We start from the raw sequence: 13,515 nt of genomic DNA, 5'->3' as shown, positions 1-13,515 counted from the left end.
AATTATGGGAATCCTCCTGCATTTGCTGGGGACTTACTATGTACCCACTGTTGCAGTACTTTTGCGGGTATACTTTCCCTTCCATTTTGTATTGGGAGCTTGGTCTTGTTAGTGGGTCTGTATTCTTCTACTCTTTACCTTTCATTCCCTAGTTGGTTTACCTAAATGCTTGCTGGGATCTAAGGATGTTGAAGGAGCAGCATCTCTGTGGCCTGGGGCACACAGATTACAGGGTTAATACTTGATAACTTGTTTACATCTTGGATCTCAGGGTCAATTTTTCAAGTTTTTATGGACTATGACCAGCTGAACCAAAATACTGAGATCATTGGCATATTTAATAACAATAATTTTGTTTAAGAGAAAAGCTATGGATGGACTCTAGGGTTGTAACTTTAGTAGCAATTATTTTTATTTATCCTAATATATAAAGTTTGCAGTTCACTTATTCATTAAACATTGACTTATTAGGCCTATGTGCCAGATACTGTGTTGGACCATGGGGACACAAAAATGAGTCCTAATAGACGTCATTTTTGTCATCACAGAGCTCAATGTTGGGAGGTGGGAGAAGATAAACACACAGAGAAAGACATAACCAAATAACACACACACTAATACAAAATTGCATCTCTGATAAATACCTGAAGGAGTGATTCACGTGCTTTCAGAGTTCTAATTGCAGGATGTAGCAGACAGAGGAAAGGATGCTCTGAGGAAATGATTTCTGAGCTAAGATCCAAGGAATTATTCAGAGTTAAGTGTTAAAGATGTGGGATGAATCCAGGGAGAAGAACATGTGCAAAGGTCCCGTGGCATGAGAGACAGTGGCAAGAAGAAGGATTGAAAGAAGGCTGGAGTAAATAGCAAAGGCAGAGAGGTTGGAACAACATGACGCTGGGTTGTTAGGTGGAATCCAGATTGAGATCTTCATACTTTACATAAAAACATCTTTAAAATAATGGGTCTTAAAAATGGGAGGGCTTTAATTAGAGGTGGGAAGGTGACACAGTTAGATGTAATTTTTTTCATAATCACATTTGAGAGAGACCAGAGTGGATGCTGGTAGACCTGGAGCAATTTCACATAGTTGTCTGGTTGAAAGATATAGTAGGTTTTACATCTGGTTCCTTAAAAGGTCCACACTTCTTTAAGCACAAATGTGAAGTGAAATCGTTTTATTTTCTCCCCTTACTTCTTTCAAGTAAACCTTGTCAGATCTCATTTTCTCATCCCTTAGTGACATCTGAACAGATCCATACCGCTTGCACACGTTTAATCATTTAGTCCAGTTCACGTTGGGCCCATTCAAAACTTCAGTCTCATGTTCACATTGGAATACTTCTCTCTTCTCTCAACTGCATCCAGCTTTGCTAAAGAACTTCCAAAAATGACAAAGTGCTATGTGTGCTTCCGTACCTTCTCCCCATTCCACTAGCCATTTCTCCTTTCGTATGTTGAGAACTTGGAGAAGAGATGAAGGGAGAAGGAGTCAGATGCTTTTTTCTCTTAGTGGTGATGATGATGCCATCCTCTCTTGACCATCATTGTTTTTCTGGTGAATTCCAATGGGCTTCAAGTGTCCCCTTTGGGACAGCTCCCCAGATGCCACCGTCTTCCATGGAGCACGTGTGGGTTCTTCCATAGCACATGGGGGGCTCCTTGCCGCCTTGTTGCGCCACTGCCCTTGCTCCCATCTCTCATGTCCTACTTGTGCCTTCTTACTGCTGGCTCTTCCTTGCCCAGCAGTCATCATCCTACATAAGTTGCTGGCAAGATGACTCCCACCCAAGGAACTTCCACAGTGTCTGCTGGACCCGTGGGACACTTACTCATCCTTGCCCAAGCAAAGGTAGGAAATCAGGCTGTTTCTGGGCTGCCTCTCTAAATTGACATCTCTTTCTCAGTTCTTTCTTTTCTTCACTTAAATAGTCACAAGTGTATTGTGACTACTTAAGTATATGTAAACTATATAAACAGATGTACCAGAAAAAGAGAAGCCAATGAAAATCCATCTTCCAATCTCTATAAGAGATTTTCGTGGAGCCCACTTCACCTGCACTTATGGGAGTAGGGATGCTGTCAGTGGGGCTGATGGTGGATCACAAAGCTGCAGACCGCTGCTGTAATCATAACTTCCACTATTGCCCTTGAGTCCCTTCCTTCCTCACAGTCATCTTCTTATGTAGGCTGGAGGAAGATGGTGGGATGATAGCTGCAGGTTGTAGCTGGTTTGGATATTTAATAAATCCCAAGGATGTATCTGGTCCCCAAATGCCTTCTGGGGTGTTTAGTATGTGAAGTAACTTTTACTTTATATTCTCAACTCTGGCTTCTGCTTTGATCTAGTGTGGCAAAAAGCAACTTCTTCAGAATCCTAAATGGTTTGGAACTGTAATGACATTAAAGGACATGGAAACGCTGGGCTAGGCCAGAAAAGTACCTGATAAAACACATATTACAGCTGGGTGTGGTGACTCACGCCTGTAATCCCAGCACTTTGGGAGGCCTAGGCCTGTGGATCTCCTGAGGTCGGGAGTTCGAGACCAGCCTGACCAATATGGTGAAACCCCGTCTCTACTAAAAATACGACAATTAGCTGGGCGTGGTGGCACACGCCTGTAGTCCCAGCTACTTGGGAGGCTGAGACAGGAGAATTGCTTGATCCTGGGAAATAGAGGTTGCAGTGAGCTGAGCTTGTGCCACTGCACTCCAGTCTGGGCAACAGAGTGAGACTCTGTCTCAAAACAAACAAACAAACAAACAAAAAACCAAACCAAACCAAAACAAAACACATATTACATGGTGATCGATTGAATATCGAGGGTGAGGAAGAAGAAGGAAACAGGGTGACTCTTAAGTGTCTATGTTTTATACTCTACATAGCCAGTGGATGCTGGTCCAATGAAAAACACTGAAAGAGGCCCAAGGTTCCCTGTAATCCCATCCTGCCCCATGGGAAGAGGGAGCAGCAGGATGGCATGATGTGTGTTCAGTGTGGACATTTTGAGAAGATATTGAATAGACAAGACTGGAGCTCAGAGGAATTATTTGGTCTGAAGATCTGTGAGTTCCTTTTTATTGGTGATAACTGAAGCTATGAGTATGGATGGCATTACCAGAGATAGTTTTTAGTGAGAAGAGTACGGTGTATACACGCACATGAATGTGAATGTGTGTGTGTGTACACTGTGAATATAGACACTGTGTGTGCAGTGTCTGTGTGTGTGTACACTGTGAATATAGACACCTACAGACACGCACACAGAAATTAGATTAATTTTAAAGGTTTGTAGACTTACTGTCATTATGAGTAGTCACATACTCTAACTCTCTATTTCTATATGTCTATGAAATGTGATATGGTTTATCCTATAATCCTAAGAAACTAATTGGTGAGCCCACTTATTGCTTCTAGATCCAAAAAGTGTGTAACTTCCTTTGATAACAAACACAACTTAATTATTTTTGAATACAGCATTCAGACAGGAATGGAGGAGCAGGGAATAGAGACGAGTCCCTTACAATATATGGCTGGGTTATAAATCCATCTTTTCTGCGATTCTACACTCCGTATTTTGTGGGGAGGCATTCGCACCCACCTTAGGACGGAGGTCCCGATGGGAACAGCATTGTGCCAGGCTCTGGGTGTGGTTGCATCCAGGCACAATGATCCCTCTAGGAGGGAGGAGCCCCATGGCAGAGAGTGGCAAGCAGAGGCTGCAGCTGCAGCAGATAGGATTTTGAACAAGACTGTGGACTCTGTTGGTGAACTTGGAGTGGAAGATTCAGGGATTTTGATAGAAGTGTTTCAGAACTGAGAATGGTTTTGTTTTGTTTTGCCATTATTAGTACACTTTTTCCTCCTGAAATAATGATTTTAAAAATTAGGATGGGATCTCTAAAATCACCTATTAAAGCTGCAAGAAGAGATGTAACGATAAATAATAATGGCAGCAATGCACACGATTAACATTGTTCACATCTTCCCTCATACTAAGTGAAAGCTTCCCTTTTGGTGCTTGGAGAATTGAGGCTGAACCTGCCTCCCAGATGCCTCCCAGATGGCTGTGATTGTCACATGGCTCTGCACTGGTGAAATCTCCTGTGACAGCAGGTTAGAGACTCTGCCGTGCAGCTCCACCTGTGATCTATTCAGAGGCTGGAAGCTGTTCACACACTAAAATGTAAATCCAAAATGCTCCAAGCACAGTCAGGTAATGGGAACTTTACTTTGAAAACCTGGCCCATCCAGAGAATGTGTCCTGATGCATTATTAATAATCCTGTCTTACTTGGGGAAAGAAACATTTATCCTAATTTAATTGGTATTGTGCTATAGTCATTTGAGGCTGTAAGAAAGCAGTACGTTTTACTTAAGAGCACAGTTACATTTTAATTGGCATGTTTGGGGTGATTTTAGGACTTTTAGGACATGGCTAACTTTGCAATAAAAATAGCTATTTACTCTAGTGATTTTCACAGTTTTTCATGAAGAGAAGCTTTTGAAAGAGGTCAATTAAATATTTTACCTAAAATATCCCAACTTATGGAAGAGATTTATTGTTAAGCCTTTGAGCTTTTTAATTTAATTTAATTTAATTTATTTTTTTTTGTCTTTTACATTGTTAATAAAATAATTTGATTTGGGCATGTAATAGTCTCATTAAGAGCTGTTTATGCTCTGAAAATTAGTTTTATTATGTGGCTTCATTTTCCTGGCTCCTAATTTATTCATTCATGAGAAAGGCTCTGCTGTTACAAAGATCCTTAAATGTCCAGCGGGGAGATGTGGGGAAGACTGTGCCAGAGTCTCAGCGGGGTAGCTTCTCCTGTGTGACAGTTTTCCAGGTAGCTTTGGTTGCTTAGGTGGCCAAGAAAGTGTGAATTGCGAACGATCCTCCATTGTGTTTCAGGTTATGTTACCTAGAATAGAAATGGGGTTCCTCTGGCTTTATGCATATGCAAAGGCCAGGGGTGAAGAAAGTAGGCTACCTTTGCAGAAATATAAATAGCTTTGTATAGAGGGGTGTAGAGATAGGGAGAGAAAGAGAAAAGATTATTTTATGTAAAGCAACATATTCCACACTGCATTCTGTGAACTATGGCATCCCTCCGCAAGCGTGAAGATGTCTCCCAGGAAGTAAAGGTAGACACTCAACAGAGAACAACAGCCCAGCACATCAACACTAATGAAGCAGTTTTTTTTTTTTTAACCTCCATGTTTACATTTGAGAGCTATGACATAGCATCATTTAAAAATGCTGCTTGCATGAATTTGAAAATCTCTGCGTGTGAGACAAGTAGAAGGTTTGAGGATTTTGGTGAATCATCTTTCGGTGATTTTTTAAAAAGAAGAAATGGAATATTTTATTAAAGAAGAATCTAAAATATTAATTATTGATATTTGAGACGTTCTCTAAGGCAAATGGGTGCTGCATGTCACTCATACTGATTGGTCATGAACGAGTTGTAGGTGTCCAGAGACACTGATTCCTTCTCTTCTCACGAAAGGCCAGGTGGGGCCCACAGCAGCTCCAGCTGCCAATACTCTGGTTGGTTTCATTCTTATGCTGTATGAATATTGTCCTTTTCTCTGAATGTCATGATGGGAAATGGATGAGAAGCACTGTGCTAAGGTCCTTTTCTTGATTTTATCACCAGTGTGTTTCCCTACTGTCTGTGGAATTTTGATCTGCAGATGTCAATGTGTCTTCTACTAAAGAGAGATTGTATCCTCTCACACTACAAAAATTCAGTCAGCATTTTTGAAATATAAACACCATAGCAAACTGTTATGAAATATTTGATATTCAGTTATTTCTGTTTCATGAAGCCTTAGGGGAAAATAACATTATCATGTAATTACTGAGCAGACACGCTATGCCAGGCACCCTGATAATCTGTGAGACTGGTCTATTATTTGCCATTGGAAGACACACGAGTGTAATGAGCAGGTTAAAATTCTAGCACCACCATTCACCAGCTTCGGCAAGTGACTTAACATCTCTCTCCCTCAGTTTCCTAATCTATGTAACGAGGCTCATCATAGGATGTGCCTCATTAGTTAGTTGATCAAAATGAACAGCCCTATTACTTACCTGATAAAAGTAAGTCATCCTTGTGTAATGTTGTGAGGATTATTATGTATGTGGGGTTTAGAATAGTGCCAGTCATGTGGCAATTGCTATAAAAATATTAACTATTATATTTACTTTCAGAGATTCCCAAGGTAGGTGGCAGGCGTGGTCATCAAGGTGTCCCTGCCTGGGAAAGAATTCAAAGATTCAATGGGTATGTCTGAACTGATTCCCTGAATCTAAGATGCCTGTGGTGCAGGCTCCAGAGATGTTGTCTTAAGCAGACTGTTCCTGTGTGTTATCTCACTTCCCCTGATTTCTGAGCCTTTTATGATCCTATAATGGGGCTACTCTTCAGGTTTTGAGCAACCCAGTAGCCTTCCAATACATTGCTTTCTGTTTAATTTAGTCTGAGTTGGCCTCTGCTGTTTGTAAACAAAAACTCGGACTAGTACATCCCCATTTGGATATTTAAGAAGAAGAGGCTCAGAAGGATTACAAGTCTTACTCAAGTTCTTGAAACTGGTGAAGAATAAAGAAGGAATTCAGCATGCATTATCCCTACTGCAATACCGTGAGCTCCTTTTACTAGAATAAATCCTTGGAAATGCTTCCTTTAAAGTAATGGCTGAGTTTTGTTAAGTTTTCTGTGAAAAGATCAATCAATATTTTAATTTAGTGAATAATTAAGTAGGGTTCTTTGATATTTGAAAGAAGGTTTTGTTTTGTTTTGAGCAATGTGAGGCAACTACCACTGGAATGCTGAGACATTTACTGAAACTTCATTTTGTGACACTTTTGTTGGTAAATGCTCTGCCCAATATTATTATGATCTTGATGCCTCTGTCTCTTGTTCTGGAGTACCCTCTGTTGTACAAAGCTTAGTGTAAAATAAGTAAATTTTGAGATACATTATCATGTGTGCAATAAAGATTAAGTGATGAAGTGTGAATTACAGAATTTTACCATATTAATTTAGTTAATTGGTAAAAGCGAACTCTAACCTAAATAGTTAACATAGTTACTAGAGAAATTTTAGGATATAGTATGAATGGAAGTGAGCCCTAGAAAGACCCTTCAGAGAATGATGATGCTATGAATTTGAATTAACCAGGTTTCTGGCTGGGTGACATTTCCCTAATCTGAACTATCCTGTATATAACTACTAAGTTATGACATCAATTCATGAGCCTCAGGGGCTGTCACTGCAATCTCTTCAGAATTGTATGGTGTCTTGTGGAAATGATTTGGTCTATGGCAGTCTCATGCTGTGGTGTTTAGGTTTTGATGATTATGGGGTCACCAAAGTAGTTTAGGAAAAAAATGCTGAACCCAAACGATAAATCCGGGGTATAAGTAGGAATTGGAATTGGGTTATTAAACCAGAGATAGATCTTGAGACAAGTCCAGGTTGAATGTCGTTAAAATAAAGGAGGCCACAATCTATGTCAAGAAAGGATGACAAACATGGAGAATCAGAAACAGGAAGAATTGGGGAGATGAGTAGTGGACAGAGCCAAGAGAAGAGGCAGTGAGCCTTGTGTCTGGACTGTCTAAATGACTGCTGCCCAAGACAGTGATTCTCCACCTTGGGCCACACACAACTGCTCTGTGACGATACATGTGGATTTTGGCTGGGAGTTTCTGGGTAAATGGATCTGACCTTTTCATATCCTTAAGGACTGTGTAGTCAACCCAATGCTTGCACCAATGAAGAAACTAACTCAGTAAGTTATGGCTCATGACATCTAAACATTGGAAATCTAGCCACTAGTCAGAGAAAATAATTCTCTCTTCCACTAATCTCCTTTAATACTTTAATGTTACTATTTTCAATCAATTTGTTTACAAGATACAAATGAAATAAAACAGAAAGATTTTTCTTTTATTTATTTATTTTTTTTGAGACAGAGTCTCACTCTGTTGTCCAGGCTGGAGTGCAGTGGTGCCATCTTGGCTCACTGCAATTTCTACCTCCTGGGTTTGAGCGATTCTCCTGCCTTAGCCTCCCGAGTAGCTGGGATTGCAGGTGCATGCCATCAAGCCTGGCTAAGTTTTGTATTTTTAGTAGAGATGGGGTTTCACCATATTGGCCAGGTTAGTCTTGAACTCCTGACCTCAAGTGATCCACCCACCTCGGCCTCCCAAAGTGCTAGGATTACAGGCGTAAGCCACTGCACCCAGCCAGAAAGATTTATTAGAATAGAAAAACAATAGTCCCCTGTATAACTTCGACATTTCCAGTTCCATTTTCCAGAGAAAACTAATATGAATAATTCATGTATTTTTTTGTTCTGGTAATTTACTCTCTTCTATCATTTGATTTGCTGATTTGTCTATTTGCTTAGATTCAAAAGAATAGGATTTAGCTTACTGTATGCTCTCCCCTCCTCTTATTACACTTTTTGATAAGGCCCTTCTTTAGTTACTCTAAGTAACAGACTGTATTTCTTATTCCATCAGATTTAAGCAATATTTCTTATTCCATCAGATTTAAGCAATATCACTTGAGACCCTTGACCACCTTGAAGGATGATGCTACCAGTGACTCTACCATTGTCATTGCTTCTGCTTCTCCCACCTCTCCCACCTTATATCAACTCTGCCTTTACTTTCACATTCTCAGGATTACATTTGTACTAAATTCACAACCACAAGAAGTATTTCATCTGTGCTCATAGGCTGATTCCAAAAAAATTAAAACTATACTATTTAGTCTGTTCCATGTGTTCTCTTGGAGGTTTTTCTTTCTTTTATTTTTTAGGGCTATTGCTTTTCTTCATGTGCCTGGTGATCTTTAGTCGTTTGTTCATGTCTAAGATTCAGGACTTGGTTGAATTTGAAGGAAGCTAGTCTGGGTTGCTCTCCCAGTGTTGTGTGTGTAGGGTGTTTTCCTACTAGGTCTTAATGAATAGGAAATATGACTGTGATCTCTGTGTCTGGGAAAGGGCTTATCAATGGCAGGCTTCACTTGAGGATGAGCAGGAAAGGAGTTGGTTTTTGGACTGGGACCTCCAACCTACCAGAATGGGAAAGGTTTTCCTGGAGCTCCAGAAATCTTTCCATCAGCTCTTCATTTCCATAGTTATTTGGTAGATTTATTTGGAGTTCTCAGGAGTTTTCCAGGGTAAAACCTGGACTGCCTTGGGAGTGTGAAATGAAGGAGATTTCAAGCTTAAGTCACTAGTTCTGAAGGTTTCAATATCATGCTGCCTTTGTTCTCGTGTCGTCCTGTTTGCTTGCTACCTGTGTCTGGAGCCTCTCTGGACTCTGCCTTAAAGATAAAATCTCTCCATTGCTATCATATTCCTGTGCATATTTTTCAATGCTGTTTTAAATCTGTCAACAGGCTTTTACTCTGTTTCTGTCTTTCAGAAATGTGTTAAAAACCTCTTGTCTTAGGATGGACCATTCTCTCTGATGTAATAAGCTTGTCTATGTGTGATTATTTTATTGGGGTCATTGGAAGTAATGGAGACAAGCATCTACTCTAAAAGCATCTACTCTAAGTCTGCATTCTTGGTGAGACTTGCTCAAACTTCATCAGACTTGATCCGAAAACTAACAATGACTTTTTGACACCTCTTTGGAAGGATCTTACAAACTCTCCTGAAATTAAAAGTAAAAGAAATTAAGTTGCTATATTTATAATGCTTTGAAATATGCATGAAGCTACTTACATTTTTAATATTATTCATCAAGGACATAGAGCTAGATCCTAATCTGATAATAATTGAGGCATCAGTTTTCTCCGTCAAGTGAACCCCTGAAAGTTTCCTGGAAGATGACAGTAAGATAGACATCTAAATCTTATAGCAAATTCTGATATCTTCCATGGTGACCGAGGTTGTTTTTGTTTGCCTAATACCTGTTATCTAGAGTGACAAACGATAACTGAAAAAAACCTCAAGGCAACTTTTACTGGAAGTCTTTAAAACCCAGCTTCTTTTGTTTCATGTTTCTTTGCTGGTTGACTTTGAAATTTCAATATGCCTTAGAGAAGAGTCAGATGACCATGAATTGAGAATAGAGCTGAGGCATTTCAGTTTACATGGTGAGGATGAGAGACCCAGGCTTCATCAACAAAAGGATTAAAATAAGCATGAGATCAAAGATTTCTAACAAATGGAAATTAGGGAAGGACTCTTAGATGCAACACAAAATGGAAGCTTAGGAATGTAGCATTATTGAACAATCTAGCTGCAGATTTCATGTTTCCAGGCATGGGGTAGGTTTGGGTCAAAAACTAAAAATCATTCGTTAAGAGTTAGTTTGTTCATTTATGTATTTAATCATCCTTTTATTCATTCTACAAATATTTATTGAGCAGTTATTAAGCTCTTATAATGAGAATTCTGGGTATCCAGTGGGGAAAATGTAGACTTGGTTTCTATTCATTGAAAGATTAAGGTCTAATGTGGGCTGTAACAATTAAAGAGACAATAGTCTTTGCTAAAATCTAGCTGGAGCCAAAGCACATGAGGGTAAGTCAACAATTACTGCCATGACAGATGTGTTTTTGTATGCCGAGTATAGTTAAGTAATTTATTAGATTTTTTTTCAAATATAGATATTGGCATTAATAAAGTAAATACATTCGACAGTGTGGGCAGCCTTAACCATCAGCTGAAAATTACCTCGGTAACGTAGTATTCTCAGCAATATTCATTTACAAATGATGTGGGTTCCCAAAAGTTTGTAAAGAGAAGCTACAGGTATTTTCCGAAGCCTAATGGCACTGAGGGGTTTTGATGGACACTTGACCTTCCAGATGAGGAAATGAAAATGTAACCACTGGTTCACTCTGGCCAGATTCCAAAATCAATGTGTTGGGTTTTTTTTTTTTTCTTTTTTTTCTTTTTTAGATGGAGTTTCACTCTTGTTGCCCAGGCTGGAGTGCAATGGCGCAATTTTGGTTCACTGCAAGCTCCACCTCCCGGGTTCAAGCAATTCTCCTGCCTCAGCCTCCCGAGTAGCTGGGATTACAGGCATGTACTACCATGCCTGGCTAATTTTGTATTTTTAGTAGAGACGGGATTTCTCCATGTTGGTTAGGTGGTCTTGAACTCCCGACCTCAGGTGATCTACCCACCTTGGCCTCCCAAAGTGCTGGGATGCTGGATGTGAGCCACCGTGCCCACCATGTATTGGGTTTTGATTGATGATTGCATTCCCCTTGTCCTTGCTGGTCCTTACCTGAATGTGTGCAATTCTGAGATTTGATAGGGCAAGTGGAAGAGTTACAGTTGGATCTGGAAATGCTGTCTACCTTTAGGAATCAGGCTGAGAAAAAGTTCGATAGGAATGAACTGAGCATGCATTTAACAAGCTAAATCTACATCAAAGGGACAGAAAGGAGCCACTTGATAATAAAAATCTTGCTTTGATTGAAACTGGGCAAAAAGCCAAAGGTACCGGAAGGAGACTCTTAAACATACTGAATTGTTTTTGATCAAACACTCCATAAATCTACGGTAAAATGTGAAATTTTTCCAGTAAATTGTGAGGCTACATCAAAATGGTCCTCTTGCTGAGCTCCAGAGTTGAGCTCTTGTTCATAAAGTTCTTTTCTTTCTAATTAAATAACAGATATAGATACATGCATTAATTCAAAATAGATTTACTGAATATCAATCATGTACAAGAATTTCTTATCAGGAATTATGATGAGAAGTGACAGGTTTCTCCCTTCACACATTTCTTTGATTATAAAGAAGTAATTTAACAGATTTCACCAAAAATTCTTATTAAAACAATGAAGCATTCTTAAAGTATAACAGTACTCATTGGTAAAGCAACTTTATTTGGACATAATAAAATTAACAACCCACTATATTGTATTTCAGGCTATTTTATTCACCACTTTGTCAGTGTTTGGGAGTAACTGTTTAAGATTTGTTTCCTTTATTGTACTGTAAAATGCTGGAACAGGAACTATGATTATTTTTTTTTCAGGACTAGCCCATAATAGGGAATCAATAAAATGTTACCAAATGAAGCTGTCATACATTGGGATATATTGAGAAAACTAATTTGTATGACTTGATATCATCTTTATATATAATCATGGTTTGTGTCTAAGTGGGAGAGAATTGATAAGATTTAGAGAATTTTCATATGAATCTATCTAGCTCACAATCAGAGACATTAGAGATAAAATGATGAAAATCTAATAAGCCAAAATTTAGTGCAGATCCAGATAGTTAGTTGGTGTCCTAGAGGTATCACAGCCTATGAAGCAGAAAAAAACTTTCTCCTGGGGAGGCTGAGTGTCAGGTAGCCAGGCAATTCTCCACTGGAGACTGTGATAACCCTGATATCCATAGTCATCAAGCATTTAGGAGCTCCAAAGGCAGGCTTGGTGCAGGGCAGGGTTAGAGAAAAATTAGTTTTACCTACAAATGTGTCTGCTTTCTGCAGCCCAAGTTACAATATCCAAGAAAACATACAAAATAAAGTTCTAGTGTAGCTGATGTCAATTTAAAGGGAACATGGTGAAACAAATTGCCCTTGCAAGGGTTTCTAAGAAAAAAAATAATCTTTTGTATTGGATGGATACCAGAGCCAGTTAGCAACAACAGGTAACATTTGTTGATACCTGGTAACAAATGTGTGATACAGGTAACATTATTTGAAAATGGTGCTTACTAATTGCAAACACATTATTAAATAGTGTGCATGCATCATCTATTTCAATCCTCACAAACTCTGTACACTCTACATTCATTAGGTCCATTTTACGTCTAAGAAAACTGAAGATAAGACGACTCAAATTGACCAGGAAGGGGCAGAGGGAGGACCCAGATTCAGGCTACTTGGCTCCAAATCTCACAACCTTGAGCTCTGTGTAACTTTGCCTCATCTTGTAGAAGAATGAGCATAAGGGCGAAAGAACAGAAACATACCCTGGGGAATGAGCCTGGCAGGTACTGTACAATGAGAATCAGAGTGGAACAGCTTTGAAGGAAGAGCCTGTAAACCAGTAAAGAAGGTTAAGAATAGTGGTTTAGTTAGGGAGACTGCCGCTTGATGTTCATGTGGATACCTCATAGGTTGTAGGTACAAGGTAGCAGAGAAGGCACTTCTGCTTAGTAAGGAAGGTGAGGTGGTTTCATTATAATGCCAAATCCATTATTGTCCTAGGAAACTGATAATCCATTGCTGTGCCCAGAAAGGTGGTGTCCCTGTTGCTCTTCATTATATGATGCCAAATCAAATCTTTTTTTTCTTTCTATTTTATAAGTATGATACAAACAACACAGAGAGTTTGGGTTGAGGAAAGTTGGTATTGTTTGAAGATATTCAGTTTATTAATAGATTTAATAAATACCTATTTATTAAATAGATAGAGAGGTATGTAAACAAATATCTCTCATGTGCCAGACATTGATCTGGAGGCATAAAATATACTATCAAACAAATAGTCATATGTTTTT

The 13,515-nt window shown here is 39.2% G+C and overlaps 1 long non-coding RNA gene across 1 annotated transcript in view; it reads left to right on the top strand.

The window, feature by feature from the left end:
* LOC126951973 (uncharacterized) overlaps window positions 1–13,515 on the top strand; it is a 43,216-nt gene that overhangs the window by 19,767 nt on the left and 9,934 nt on the right. The gene's annotated exons all lie outside the window — the stretch shown is intronic.

This window comes from Macaca thibetana, chromosome 4 (genome assembly GCF_024542745.1).
Source record: "Macaca thibetana thibetana isolate TM-01 chromosome 4, ASM2454274v1, whole genome shotgun sequence".
Lineage (NCBI taxonomy): Eukaryota > Metazoa > Chordata > Mammalia > Primates > Cercopithecidae > Macaca > Macaca thibetana.
The sequence above is the reverse complement of the archived record's forward strand: the minus strand, read 5'-3'. Positions and strand labels throughout refer to the sequence as shown.